At 48.1% G+C, this 15,245-nt stretch overlaps 1 protein-coding gene across 1 annotated transcript in view; it reads left to right on the top strand.

The window, feature by feature from the left end:
- The first annotated feature begins 14,367 nt into the window (after nucleotides 1-14,367).
- Nucleotides 14,368-15,245, top strand: part of arhgap12b (Rho GTPase activating protein 12b) — a 28,388-nt gene continuing 27,510 nt past the window's right edge. The window contains exon 1 of the mRNA XM_056435664.1: nucleotides 14,368-14,476. The gene's annotated coding sequence lies outside the window, so the exon portion shown is untranslated. The remainder of the gene's footprint in view (nucleotides 14,477-15,245) is intronic.

Raw genomic sequence — 15,245 nt, 5'->3', positions numbered from 1 at the left:
CCAGTGTGGACGTGAGCGCCAGAAACGACAGGCGACACCGAACATTTGGTGACTTTCAGGAGGAATTATCTCACCTGTCGTGGCACAGGCGTGACGATTTTTCATCACGAGGAAAAGGTTCAGGAAGTCATATCTCAACATAAGCTGAGAGGTCGCCAGGTTTTTTCATTCATATTCATTACACAGACCCAACATTGCGTTGACCCAATCCTACATTTTTTTTCGTCAAATCACTGAGCCTCCCCGGTGAGGCTGGCCAGCTGAATCCTTTCTATCTGGCTGGCCAATACAGAGAGTTTCAGCTTTTACAGTTTTCCTCCTCAGACAGGGCTCTTCGTTTCGCTGCAGAGCCGCAGCTTCGCCTTGCAGAGTTTTTCTGGTACAGTTGGTCAGAGCTTTTAGCAGGAGAGCAGCAGCTTTTTCTGCAGCATGGTAAAGTATTGCAGTGACTCATATTAACAGTCATTTCAGCCTGGAGATGACATGATTATTCCTTTCACAATTTCAACTACTCAACTCGGAGGCCATTTTCCACCTTCAGGGGAGGACCGCAGCCGCCAGGACTTTTACGCCAGCGAAGGACGCCGAAGCGGCGGACATCAGCTCGATGGCTGTAGGATCAGCATTTCCGGGAGACAGGGGACAGCAGCAGCGGTTGCTGGATGGAATGTTCCCTGAGTGACGCCGAACTGGACGAATCTGATCTCTAAAGCTACGCACTGATCAACCCTCTCATGGAACAGGGAGAGCGATTACTTGCCTTCGGAAAGACTACGGTTATTAAGCGACCAGCGGGCTAGAGGGCCGGAACCGGGATGAGACCACTCAAGCCAGCCCCCAACCGATGAACCGGGAGAGACAGAGTGAACCACTGGTGGACCATGAGCGTGGGAAGCTTCAGATCTTGAGTGGAGGGAGGGCTCTGGGCGTCCAGGCCTCGCATCATGCCGTTTGATCGGTCTCACCAGTCATGTCATAAACTCACCATCTCAAGAACCGGCGCAGTCTCACTTTCCAATTCATCTTGACCAGACCCCTTTGTACTAATCATCTCAGTTTTGACTCAGGTAGACCAACTGACTCAAGATTCAGACTTGTTAATAGACAACAAGCATTAAAAACTGGCCCAGTCAAACTGTCCTTGCTTAAACTGTCCGACCTGTTATCATATAGACTGTTGTAGCTGTTGTCGAGCTTGTTTGTTTGCAGTGAAATAGAGCAGATTACTATAAATAATACCCATACCATGAGCCCATAATTTAGCATTTGATTATTTATTTTTGAGTCCGTCAAGATTCCATTATTTTTTATTGTTGTTCTTGAACAATTTTTGGGGGGAGCTGGCCTTCAGTTAAGAAAGGGTTAATTGTAGGGCAGGTTTGTAAGGGCAGGAGCTTAACTTCGCAACCTGTTAATGCACCAACGAACTCTAGTAGATCATTATAGCTGACCCTGCTTTGGTACCTTCCTGTTACGATGATTTAACCATACCGCTTAACAAGTTCAACTAACTAATTCCTCCTACCTCTCTACCCTAATTCCCACCACGTCATTGATTTCTTCTGGATGTACTTTCACCTCCCCCCTCAGCCGATTTCGAGACCTACCTCTCCTCGTTCCATGAATAATGATCCTCCTCTTTTATCAAATCCATCACTCTCTCTCAAATTCATTCCGGAGCGGACTTTTAGGATTCTTTGTGGGAAGAAGAGAAAATCCTCTGTTTGTCTGACATCTACTCAAGAACACTTATGGACCCGAACTTGCTATCCTCTGCCACCATGCACATCTTATCACGACCAAAGAATGGTCAACAAGATATCACCAAGTTGGAGTCATTAAATGCATTACACTAAGAAGAGATATCAACTGGATGAAATTGGACTTGGAAGACTGGACGAATGCTCAGAAATGACACTTGGTAGTACTGGTTGACTACTTTTTTTTTGTAATGTTTTTTTGGCTGTGTTCAAGCTTTTGTGAATGAGGTTTGTTTGAATTTCTGAATATTTCAGTGTTTGTGTATCTGATGATATATTCATTTTCTCCCAGACGTTTGGAAATCACATGTTAACCAGATCAGCTAATCAACAAGTGACTAGTATAAGTGAGTTTAGGTGTCAAGAGGTGCGAGCTTTTCACACAAGCTCATACTGTCTCATCCAGCATGAGTCCTCCATCAGTCACAAATGTATCCTCCAGAAAGTCACCAGATCCCAGTAGCAAGGACACTCAGTTCCTAGAAAAGGCAGTTCAATAGTTTGCTGCTAATCTCATCAGTTCTATTTCTGCTTTCCTGGTTTATCTCACTTCTCCTAAGGCAGGTTCTCTTTTTCAGTTTTCCTTCTTTCCTTCAAACTTCATACAGATAGATTTCTCTCAATTCCATTCCCCAGGCATAGATCTCCTTTCAGAGTGGATGCCAGCCCCCAGGCGCCTAAGTGGTACACTTCCATGGAGTAGATCTCACAAGTTTCCGCAGAAGACAACATATGAGTCGCGAATGAGCGGATGGTCGGCATCCAGACGCGGAGGGAGCGGAAGTATGACCCAAACAAGGAATCATAGCTGGGGAACAAGATGGAACAAACAGGAACAGCAGGACTGTGCAGACACACACCGAGAAGTCTGGATCTGAAACAAGGGCTAAGAATAAAAAAAGAATCTGCCAGGCTAGGCCACTTTTCTTGTGGCACTTTTTCTTAGTCTCTTTCTTTTCAGGTTGGGGTTCCCGGGTCTCAGAATCAAAACCCGTCTCTTTGTCTCACTTTCTGATCGATCAAAACAGATCTGACTAGACCCTACTTTTATCCCTAAGACCATATCCTGAGCCTTTCCGGCAAGGGGAGTCAGACGCAAGGGTCCGAGGCGCCTAGCATGAATCCCATCAATCCCGATAACCCTGGTGTCAACAATGTTTGTTCCGAAGTCTGTCATCCCAAAGGTCATCCACTGGGCTCACTCATCTGTGCTTCGTGTTATCCGGGAGTAGCAAGAAACTCAATCGGGGATACAATACCATCCAGAAAGAAATCCATGAAGAAAATGGTGGCCAGCGGCGTGTCTGTGTGGTGTGTGCGTGTGGTGTAAGACCATCTGCTAAATGGGCTGCCTGCTCCGATCGCCGACGCCCCCCACCCATTTCGATGGATCATTTCACGGATTTTGTGACTCATCCAGAGGCAAGACTATTGTTACCAGAGTAAAGATGTTCTTTCGAAAATGGCTCACTTCATCCCAAATCTTCATCCTTCATCCCATTGACCAAAGTCACCGTCGCAAATGTCATCATTACGTCCATGGATTGATGGATCTATTGACATTGTTTTTCCGACCTAATGACATCATTGTTTTCCACCTGAAAGAGTTTGCTTACCGCCTTCTGCCACCCGTTGTCTGTCATCAGGGATCACTCATTCAAATGGACAGCAGGTCATCCTCTGAACTAAGAACTAAGAACTAGAGTCGTTGTCGTCAACTAGAGAACCAGATACCACCTGACACCCTGACCACATGGGTCGAGGTTGCCACCTACCCCCCACTCCTATGCCACAGGTCTCTCTCCATCCGGCCCAGGTCTCTCTCCATTCCATTCTTTCCCCCAAGCCTCCCTCACCGAGGTCCAGGTCACCGGCACATGCCATGACAACATGCCATGATCAGGCGTTGTCATGGCTGTGGTCTCTTCTCTCTCAAGTTCTTCTCGATGAAGGCTGTTCGGGACGTTTCATCGATCGTCCGCCTCCCCTCCTACAGTCCAGGGCCAGCAGGTCTCACCACCAAAAAAAGACACCCATGTCCAAAGAAACCAAAAGAAACTGAGAAAAGTCCCAGCGGTAGTGTCTTGTGGAGTCATCCAAGTGGTCCAAGTCATCAACCCAAGGCCGGACCTGAGAGACACCCCAGCTTTCACGTTGCACACTTCGTCAGTGTTAGTAGATGGCTGCCCGTGAGAGCGCCCCTGCCCCCCTCCAGCCCCCCACTCCCAGCCTTTAAGTTTTCCGTAAGCTACTGGAGGTCCATAATAGGGGAGGCAAGGGATAAGGTAGACTCTGTAGACTGGCAGACTGAAGTTGTAGCTGGAGAGGCTAAGCTGGCTCTTTATTATAGACAAGACTCTTATCAACGACTTTTTTTACAAATTTTACAATCAGCCTGGGAGTGGGAGTTGAGTCTGGGGTGGATATGCACTACAGTGAGAGGACAGATATGGGTCATTTATTTTTTTCTCTCATTTTCTTCTTCCATTTGTTTTCACTTGTTGTCACACCTGTCTCCTATGCTCATCCTCATCAGCTCCAGATTCAGCCCCACCCTGTCCCATTACCATGTGTTACCATTTCCCTTCTCTCCCAGTGTCTCCCTTGTTCCGGTTGGTTCTGGCTGGTCTTTGCCATGATCAGGTCGGGTCGGGTTGTGTTCTTGAAAATCTCACTACGTGTGAATTCACATTTCACATTGCATTTTGTTCGAACGAAAAAAAAAATAAAAAAACTTTATCTCTCTGTCTCGGTGTTGCAATTGGGTCCTACTTCCTAAGTGTCTGAGATCGTAACAATTGCTTTCAGTGTTTTGGCTAAAGTCTAGTGTTTTATTATTGTATCACAGTTTATTTTAGAGATCGCTAGATGGTTGAAATGTGTGGAAGGTTTTTGAAATTAAATAGAAAGCCTTAAAAACTAATTTGGAAGCAAATGTATTAATTCTGTATAATATCGGATACAAAGTCGATGATGTGTGTGAGTTTAATTAACTTCACATCAGAAGTCACTGAAACCCACGATGCTCGATGTCGGCCACTTGCCTTCTTATAGCAGCAGGGGGCGCAGTTACACACATTTATGCCTCTCATTGGCTCAGACTACAGACTGAGACTACAGACTGTAAGGAGACTACAGACTGAGAATACAGAAGGTGACTACAGACTGTGGGACTACAGACTGTCAGACTACAGACTGTGAGGAGACTACAGACCATGAGTAGACTACAGACTGAGAATATAGACTGTGTAGACTACAGACTGTGGGACTACAGACTGTAAGGAGACTACAGACTGTATAGGCTATAGACTGTGAGGAGACTACAGACCGTGAGACTACGAGGAGACTACAGACCATGAGTAGTCTACAGACTGTGGGACTACAGACTGTGAGACTATAGACTGTAAGGAGACTACAGACCGTGAGACTACAGACTGAGGAGATTAGACTATGAGTAGTCTACAGACTGTGAGACTACAGACTGTAAAGAGACTACAGACCGTGAGACTACAGACTGAGGAGATTACAGACTGTGAGTCTACAGACTGTGAGACTACAGACTGAGGAGATTACAGACTATGAGTAGTCTACAGACTGTGAGACTACAGACTGTGAGTCTACAGACTGTGAGTCTACAGACTGTGAGACTACAGACTGTGAGTCTACAGACTGTGAGACTACAGACTGTGAGTCTACAGACTGTGAGTCTACAGACTGTGAGACTATAGACTGTGAGTCTACAGACTGTGAGACTACAGACTGTGAGACTACAGACGGTGAGACTACAGACTGTGAGACTACAGACTGTGAGACTATAGACTGTGAGTCTACAGACTGTGAGACTACAGACTGTGAGTCTACAGACTGTGAGACTATAGACTGTGAGACTACAGACTGTGAGACTATAGACTGTGAGACTACAGACTGTGAGTCTACAGACTGTGAGACTACAGACTGTGAGTCTACAGACTGTGAGACTATAGACTGTGAGACTATAGACTGTGAGTCTACAGACTGTGAGACTACAGACTGTGAGACTACAGACTGTGAGACTATAGACTGTGAGTCTACAGACTGTGAGACTACAGACTGTGAGACTAGACTGTGAGACTATAGACTGTGAGTCTACAGACTGTGAGTCTACAGACTGTGAGACTACAGACTGTGAGACTAGACTGTGAGACTATAGACTGTGAGTCTACAGACTGTGAGACTACAGACTGTGAGACTATAGACTGTGAGACTACAGACTGTAAGGAGACTACAGACCGTGAGACTACAGACTGAGACTACAGACTGTGAGACTACAGACTGTGAGTCTACAGACGGTGAGACTACAGACTGTGAGACTACAGACTGTGAGACTACAGACTGTGAGTCTACAGACTGTGAGACTACAGACTGTGAGACTATAGACTGTAAGGAGACTACAGACTGTGAGACTACAGACTGTAAGGAGACTACAGACCGTGAGACTACAGACTGTGAGACTACAGACCGTGAGACTACAGACTGTGAGACTACAGACTGTAAGGAGGCTACAGACCGTGAGACTACAGACTGTGAGACTATAGACTGTGAGACTACAGACTGTAAGGAGACTACAGACCGTGAGACTACAGACTGAGGAGATTACAGACTATGAGTAGTCTACAGACTGAGTCTACAGACTGTGAGACTACAGACCGTGAGACTACAGACTGTGAGTAGTCTACAGACTGTGAGACTACAGACCGTGAGACTACAGACTGTGAGACTACAAACTGTGAGACTACAAACTGTGAGACTACAGACTGTAAGGAGACTACAGACCGTGAGACTACAGACCGTGAGACTTGCTGTATTCCTGGATCCTCCTGCACTAGATCCTCCATGCCTCAGCAGAGACCCCCGCTGTGATCGAGCTGTGAGGGGGGGAGGAGCATAGTGACATGTTTACACATTGGAACGATGTCGGTGGTTTTAGGATTAGAAACTAATAATGACGACCAGCGACCTTCTTTAGGGACTCGAGCTAAAGTGAAATGTATTCCATCTGGCCCGCGGTGCCCTGGGAAGCACCGGGCGGTGGCGCTGCAGGGGCCGCCGGCTGGAGGGGCTGCTGGTGTAGCCCTGTGAGAGGTCTCCTGGTCAGTGGGTCTCAGGGAGCTGGGCTTGGAGTAACTGGCTTTATTCTGCATTCATACACAAGCGACAGAATAGGTCATCAACTCCTGTGGGCAGCGGCGCCTGCTCCGTTCTGTTGAGGAATCCAGAGTCGCTCTGATTACCCTTGAATACAGTAACATAAAATAATTTACTAAACAGTGATCTAAAGAAAAAGTGATCGTATAGTGGATTTACATGTGAATAAAATAAATTAAAAGGAACAGAAACTGTCTCTCTTAACTCATTAATTATTCATATTTATAACAATTAAATAAGAGTAATAATAACAACTCACTCACTAATAACACTCAAAAGAACAACACACTGTAACATATCTGCATTCATACACAAGGGGCAGAATAGGTCATCAACTCCTGTGGGCAACTGCGCATGCTCCGTTCTAGAAAGACGAGCCACGTTCGTGTTAGCTTGGTTAGCTTCTACTAAACCTGAATTATATATAATATAAAACTAATACTTAACCTAATGAAAACATGACGAATACAATCTAAGACAATTACTAAACAAACAAATGAAGCCAGCTCACTTGTAATTACGTTCCCAATTAATTATCCCGATATAGCCCACAGCCCCTTCAGAGAGACGTTACCTCTTTGGAACCCCGAGTCGCTCTGGGGATCCCCCACAATCCCTTGCGTCTGTCATGGAAGTGCAAGTACACATTAACCACGGCAGGTGGCGTAGTTTCCATTTAGCTGGATTTCAAACCGACCCTTTCGACTCTGTCACACTGGGTAAAAGACCACAACTGCGCCAAGCTGGGCGGAAACACGGGCACTCGACTCACTTGAATCTCCCTTCATATTATTCCTGATGGCGCCGCGGACGGTCGCCTCGGTGTGTTGGTGCGCGATGTTTTTTGTTGTTTTCGTTTTAAATACTGTTTTCTGCTGGGATTCCCAGAGCTCTTTCACCAGAGAAGAGCTCTTGAACATCAGGGGAACAACTCCAGCGGATTTACTTCCAACGTTTTTAACTTCTGTGGAGTTACTGGACATTTTTGTAAAAGGTGTGCTCACCTTCGCCCACGCGGTGAGACGCCGGCGGAGAGGGAAACGCTCAGGGGCGCTTGTACGGCTACGGAAACGGGGATCTCGTACAGCGCTGCCGGGCATATTTCTCTCCAACGTCCGCTCACTGTGCAACAAACTGGACGAACTCCAGCTGCTGGTGGGGAGAGACAGAGACTTCTCCTCATCCTCCGTTCTGTGCTTCACGGAATCATGGCTTAGTGGCTCGATACCAGACTCTGCGCTCCAGCTCGCTGGCTTCCAGCTGTTCCGAGCGGACCGGGTCACGGAGCTCTCCGGAAAAAAAAAGGGTGGAGGAATCTGCTTTTACCTCAACAACGGCTGGTGCAACGACGTAACGGTGATTCTACAGCACTGTTCGCCGGACCTGGAATCTTTTATCATTCACTGCAAACCCTTCTACTCCCCACGTGAGTTCGCTTCATTCATCCTGGCCGGAGTTTACATGCCGCCGCAGGGGAACGTGAACGAGGCACAACAGACCCTCGCCGAACAGATACGGTGTGTGGAGCGGACCTTCCCGGACTCTTTAGTTATTGTACTCGGGGATTTTAACAAAGGAAACCTCAGCCACGAACTCCCTAAATATAGACAGTTAATTAAATGCCCTACCAGAGAAGAGCATTCTGGACCACTGCTACACAACAATCAGCAGGGCCTATCACGCCGTCCCTCGAGCTGCACTGGGAAACTCTGACCACGTCATGGTTCATCTGATTCCCTCATACAGGCAGAGACTAAAGCTCTGCAAACCTGTGGTGAGGAAGTTCAAGAAGTGGACCAGTGAGGCTCTGGAGGATCTACGGGCGTGCTTGGACTGTACTGACTGGGATGTCTTCAGGACTGCTACCAACAGCCTGGATGAGTACACAGAGGCTGTAACTTCCTACATCAGCTTCTGTGAGGACAGCTGTATTCCATCCAGCTCCAGGGTGAGTTATAACAACGACAAACCCTGGTTCACAGCGGAGCTCAGGAAGCTAAGACTGCAGAAGGACCAGGCATTCAGGAGTGGGGACAAGGACCTGTACACAGAGTCCAAATACAGGTTTAGCAAGGCGGTGAGAGATGCTAAACGACTGTACTCTGAGAAACTGCAACAGCAGCTCTCAGCAAACGACTCTGCTTCTGTCTGGAGAGGGCTCAGGCAGATCACCAACTACAAGCCCAAATCACCCCACTCCATGACCAATGTGCTTCTGGCAGACGAGCTAAATGAGTTCTACTGCCGCTTTGAAAGACAATGGAGCAGTCCTGAGACAATCGCCCACAGCTCCACCAACAAGCCACAGACCATCAGCCCACCCTCCCCAGCCCATCAGGGCTCACACCTCTGGAGCACCCTCCATCAACTCAGCGACGCCTCGTCATCCTGGAGAGAGCCGTCAACAGGCTGTTTAAAAAGCAGAACCCCCGCAAAGCAGCGGGCCCGGACTCCGTCTCCCCCTCCACCCTGAAGCACTGTGCTGACCAGCTGTCTCCGGTGTTCACTGACATCTTCAACACCTCCCTGGAGACATGCCACGTTCCAGCCTGCTTCAAGGCCTCCACCATCATCCCCGTCCCCAAAAAACCCAAGATCACAGGACTCAATGACTACAGGCCCGTCGCCCTGACCTCTGTGGTCATGAAGTCCTTTGAACGCTTGGTCCTGTCACACCTCAAGACCATCACCGACCCACTCCTGGACCCCCTGCAGTTCGCCTACAGAGCCAACAGGTCTGCAGACGATGCAGTCAACATGGCCCTTCACTACATCCTCCAGCATCTGGACTCCCCAGGAACCTACGCCAGGATCCTGTTTGTGGACTTCAGCTCTGCCTTCAATACAATCATCCCGTCCCTGCTGCAGGACAAGCTCTCCCAGCTGCACGTGCCCGACTCCACCTGCAGGTGGATCACAGACTTCCTGACCGACAGGAAGCAGCACGTGAGGCTGGGGAAACACGTCTCAGGCTCCCGGACCACCAGCAGGTTTCCCCCCAAGGCTGTGTTCTCTCCCCTCTGCTGTTCTCCCTGTACACCAACAGCTGCACCTCCAGTCACCAGTCCGTCAAGCTCCTAAAGTTCGCGGATGACACCACCCTCATTGGACTCATCTCTGGTGGGGACGAGACCGCCTACAGGTGGGAGACTGACCACCTGGTGACCTGGTGCAGCCAGAACAACCTGGAGCTCAACGCTCTAAAGACAGTGGAGATGGTTGTGGATTTCAGGAGGAATGCAGCCCCACCCGCCCCTCTCATCCTGTGTGACTCCCCCGTCGACGCTGTGGAGTCCTACCGCTTCCTGGGCTCCATCATCTCCCAGGACCTCAAGTGGGAGCTGAACATCGGCTCCATCTCCAAGAAGGCCCAGCAGAGGATGTTCTTCCTGAGGCAGCTGAGGAAATTCAACCTGCCAGGGAAGATGATGGTACAATTCTACACGGCCATCGTTGAGTCCATCATCTGCTCCTCCATCACCGTCTGGCACCCTGCAGCCACAGCCAAAGACAAGCGTAGGCTGCAGAGCATCATCCGCTCGGCCGAGAGGGTTATCGGCTGCAATCTGCCTTCCCTCCAGGTCCTGTTCACTTCCAGGTCACTGAAGCGGGCCAGAAAGATTGTCGCCGACCCCTCCCACCCTGGACACTCCCTGTTCGAGTCCCTCCCCTCGGGGAGGAGGCTGCGGTCCATCATGACTAAGTCCTCCCGCCACAACAAAAGCTTTTTCCCGTCGGCGGTCGGGCTCATGAATGGACCCCGGGACTGACTGACTGTCACCCCCAGGACTACCACCTCTTCTTCCACCTTCCTCTCTCCTCCTTCTTCCCGCTCCTTCCTCTTCCTCCTCCTCCCTCTTCCTCCCACTCCTCCTCCTCCTCCTTCTTCTTCCCTCCTCCACACACGTCACTTTAACATGCACTTTAACTAAAACACACCACTTGAAGCACACACCCAAACACTCTCACATTATTTGTTGTCTTTCCGTCGCGTTGATTGTTGTTTGTTTGTCATGTCCAAATGTTGCACCTTCCACCAAAAAAAATTCCTCGTTTGTTTGTGAAAACATTCTTTGGCAATAAACCTGTTTCTGATTCTGATTCTGATTCTGAAAATAAAACAAACTATTCCCAAAACAAGGTAACATGTGCTCTACTCAATGTAGATTATAATGTCGACAACATCACATATGGAGAGAATAACTTTACAATGCATGAGAGCATCATCTGTAAGTCTGTATTCGTAAGGCTTTGAGGATGCAGGGAGCCTCTAGACAATCTAGTCAAATGAAGATGATTGCACTGTTTGCAATGCAAACATGGAGACCTTCTGACCTTCTGACCTTCTGACGCCTTTTATGAACATGTGTGTCAACAAGAAGGAAGTAGATCGTTTCGGCCAGTCATGCACACAAATGTATTATTTGGAGAGGTTGTTTGGATTAATATTTAAAGACATTGCCATGCTTTCATTGAATTACAAATAGATATTGTCACTATACGAGCAACGGATCCACCGGCCACATTAACTCCAGCTTCCCGTTTCCCCTTAAACATAAAGGCCGTAGCAGGTAGGGACAGTATGGAGGACTCAAAATGACTTAAGTACAAATAAATAAATGCATGAATAAATATAGGAATAAATAAATAAATGCTCAAATAAATGTATAAATAAATAAGTAAATACAGGAATAAATGAATAAATGCTTAAATAAATGTATAAATAAATAAATAAATACAATAATAAATGTATAAATAAATAAATACAGGAATGAATAAATATAAGTTATAACTCAACAGGACATCATTAAATAAATATATTTCTACATTTCTGTATTCCTTCATTTATTTATATCTCTATTTATTCTATTCTATTTATGTGTCCACACGTATTTCTTCATATATTTATGTGTGACATTTACGTGTCCGTATATTCAAATTAGCTGGGCGGTCCGAACCTCATTGTTGAACAGGATTGGTCAAATCGGGGAGCAAGACAGAAGCAATCGATCCCGAGCACATGGACCTGGAGACCAGGCCTATTCAACTAGCGGCCCGAGGGCCGGATACGGCCCGTTTGAGTTTAACTATGGCCCGCAAGACTGCCTGCAAATCAGTATAGCTTGGTAAGAACAAATAAAACTGACGGACACGCCTCTTTTATACATTGAGACATCTAACCCAGAGCCATTGAGTTTCACTGTTGCCTCAACCAAACCTGTATGGTTACATCTTTATGTTACGCACCGTGTTGGTTGCCGGTGTTACACCCCTACTGGTTTTCAGACCTACTGGTTTCCCTACGCGTGCGTTGTGTTCTCTTCACATCTGCAGCGGGGCTCTGTCTCGCTCACCAGATTCGTCACACATTCACAAACATATTGCTGGAGATCTTCAAGCCACCGTTCATATCCATGTCGGCGATTACGATTGTATAAGTGAGCAGCGCATCACAGCCACGGAGGAAGAAATACATTTTAGAAAAAATAGAAAGATCGCCCGACCTGGTTTCGATCTCTTTCACGCAAAAGGAGTCTGCACTGAAAGACATGCAGTCTGTGCGCTGCGCCACCAGATATTATTTTCATCCCAAGTCATTTATATATTGATCCATTAAGTCACATTTCTTATGTTTTCATGGGAACAGTTTGGTTGAAGGGATCTGAAACAACTGGTTACCTTGAGCGGATATTTACACTTTGAAACATGTTTATAGTGATGCTTGTTCGCAACACTTTTGCCACACAATACCGACGCATTTTCGTGTGTGACTGTTTACCTGTGGAAATATACATTACTGTAGCCATTATTTGATCAATATTCTGTGCGGCCCTCACACCCCCCGTGATTTTCTTATTCGGCCCACTTGCTACTGAAGTTGAATCGCCCTGCTGTCGACGAACAGCGTTTATTATGCGTTCTTGTCAGTACATTCTAAATACTGTTGTTGAGTCACGGAATGTAATGTAAGGATGTTTTCAGCCGAGAAGTTAGTAGTTTAAGCATCAAATCTGTGGTCGGTTTATCGAGATTCAGCCTAATAAGGATATGGGACGGAGATTTGAGGTCCTGCTCGCGGGGCCAGTGAGCTCCGGGCGCTCAGCGCGCTGTGCGGCCGCCGAGAGAAGCCTGATCTATATATATATATTTATATAGAGCAGCCTGATCTGGGCAGGACTTTTTGAAATGCTCCGCTGGCTCTGACGTCTCCGTAGCGGCTAAACATGAGATATAATTAGGTTTTGGAGGATCTAACGAGCACAAAGAGTTTATTATTTATGAAAAGATAACGTTACGTCAATTTGACTGAAGGTTAAGATTCATAGCTTCATATTGTAGCGACCCTGGGTCAGGAAGCTACGAGACGTTGTATAGTTATTGCCGTTTATTCGTAGCCGACGCCAAACAACAGTGAACACCGCAACACATTCTACTCCACTGTAAAGTATGTTACAGTGAATAAGTGGACTAAATTCATGAGCAAGAACAGTTGATGTGGTGACGTCACAAGACCAGAAAGACCGTCCTGCGTCCTCGAGAGTCTGGACTCCCAAGACCAGACCCCCAAGACCAGACTCCCAAGACCAGACTCCCAAGACCAGACTCACAAGACCAGACTCTCAAGACCAGACTCACAAGACCAGACTCCCAAGACCAGACTCCCAAGACCAGACCCCCAAGACCGGACTCCCAAGACCAGACTCCCAAGACCAGACTCACAAGACCAGACTCCCAAGACCAGACTCACAAGACCAGACTCTCAAGACCAGACTCACAAGACCAGACTCCCAAGACCGGACTCCCAAGACCAGACTCCAAAGACCAGACTCACAAGACCAGACCCCCAAGACCAGACCCCCAAGACCAGACTCACAAGACCAGACTCCCAAGACCAGACTCCAGAAGAACACGAGTCTGTACTCAGTGTTCTTGGAATTGATAAACGGCTGAAGTCAGAAAGCTGTCTCGGCTAACTTCTGCTAACGGTTAGCTGAGCGAGCTTCAGCATCATGTGCCAGGCAGAAGTAGTCGAGCACAACACACCAGGTGCATCACACTCCTGTGACCAATCATGCTTCAGACAGAGGTTCGGACCGCCCAGCTCATTTGAATATACGGACACGTAAATGTCACACATAAATACATGAAGAAATACGTGTGGACACGTAAATAGAGAAATAAATAAATGAAGCAATACAGAAATGTAGAAATATATGTATTTAATGATGTCCTGTTGATTTATAACTTATATTTATTCATGCATTTATTTATTTATACTTAAGTCATTTTGAGTCCTCCATAGGACAGACCCACATGGCAGAAAACTGTCCATTTAAAGCATTTATTGTGAAGGTCGTGGCGGATATGCGTCGCATTGCCGCAGCTTGACTGCGCGAGACAGAACAGAGCCGCAAACAGAGCTGCGTGCGCCGAGCAGCCGACGCGACGGAGGGGGAACGTTGCTCCTAACTACCGCCACGGGACACACGGACACCGGACACCGGAGACCGGAGACCGGGGACGTTGTAAAGGTTAGTATGTTTCATTGTGTGTAGGGGGGCTGCCCCCCCCCCCCCGCCTGGTCAGCGCCAGACTGGTGGCTCTGTCGGCGGTACTTTGCCGCTGCAGGCTGGACCTGCAGAGCTTTGTGTGCACGAGCCTCCTGGACCCCCAACGGGAGCTCCCCGCCGGGTGAACTACGGCGAGGAGACCGCTGTGTGTGGGTCTCCACGTGATAGCCTCGGTCTGTGGCCGGTCTGTGGCCGGTCTGTGGTCGGTCTGTGGCCGCTCTGTGGTCGGTCTGTGGCGCTCTGTGGCCGCTCTGTGGCCGCTCTGTGGTCGGTCTGTGGTCGGTCTGTGGCCGCTCTGTGGTCGGTCTGTGGTCGGTCTGTGGCCGGTCTGTGGTCGGTCTGTGGCCGGTCTGTGGCCGGTCTGTAGCTCTCCAGGCATGGGGAGCTCGGTCCCCTCTTCAGGCTCCTCGGCGTCCCTTTGTCATAACTGCACATGGATTAAACTCCTTTTGTGTATCACTGCGGGCTGGAAGGGACCCTAACCCCCCCCCCCCCGCCCCTCAGCCCCCCCACGTATTGACCAACCTGCTTGTCGTCAGGGCTTCCTACATGTCTTCAATCAAAGAATGGAGTCGTTCATGCAACGCACATTGCAGCAGATAAACCGCAGAGAGCAGCGACTGCGGAGCAGCAGCACTAGCAGCAGCACATGGTGAGCGGTGCTGTTCTGGCCACATCTGTTTTGAATGGAGGGACAAAGGCTGCAGCTCTGTGGCCCCTCTGTGGCCCC

Source organism: Pseudoliparis swirei, chromosome 17, assembly GCF_029220125.1.
Source record: "Pseudoliparis swirei isolate HS2019 ecotype Mariana Trench chromosome 17, NWPU_hadal_v1, whole genome shotgun sequence".
Taxonomy (NCBI): Eukaryota; Metazoa; Chordata; class Actinopteri; order Perciformes; family Liparidae; genus Pseudoliparis; species Pseudoliparis swirei.
The sequence above is the reverse complement of the archived record's forward strand: the minus strand, read 5'-3'. Positions and strand labels throughout refer to the sequence as shown.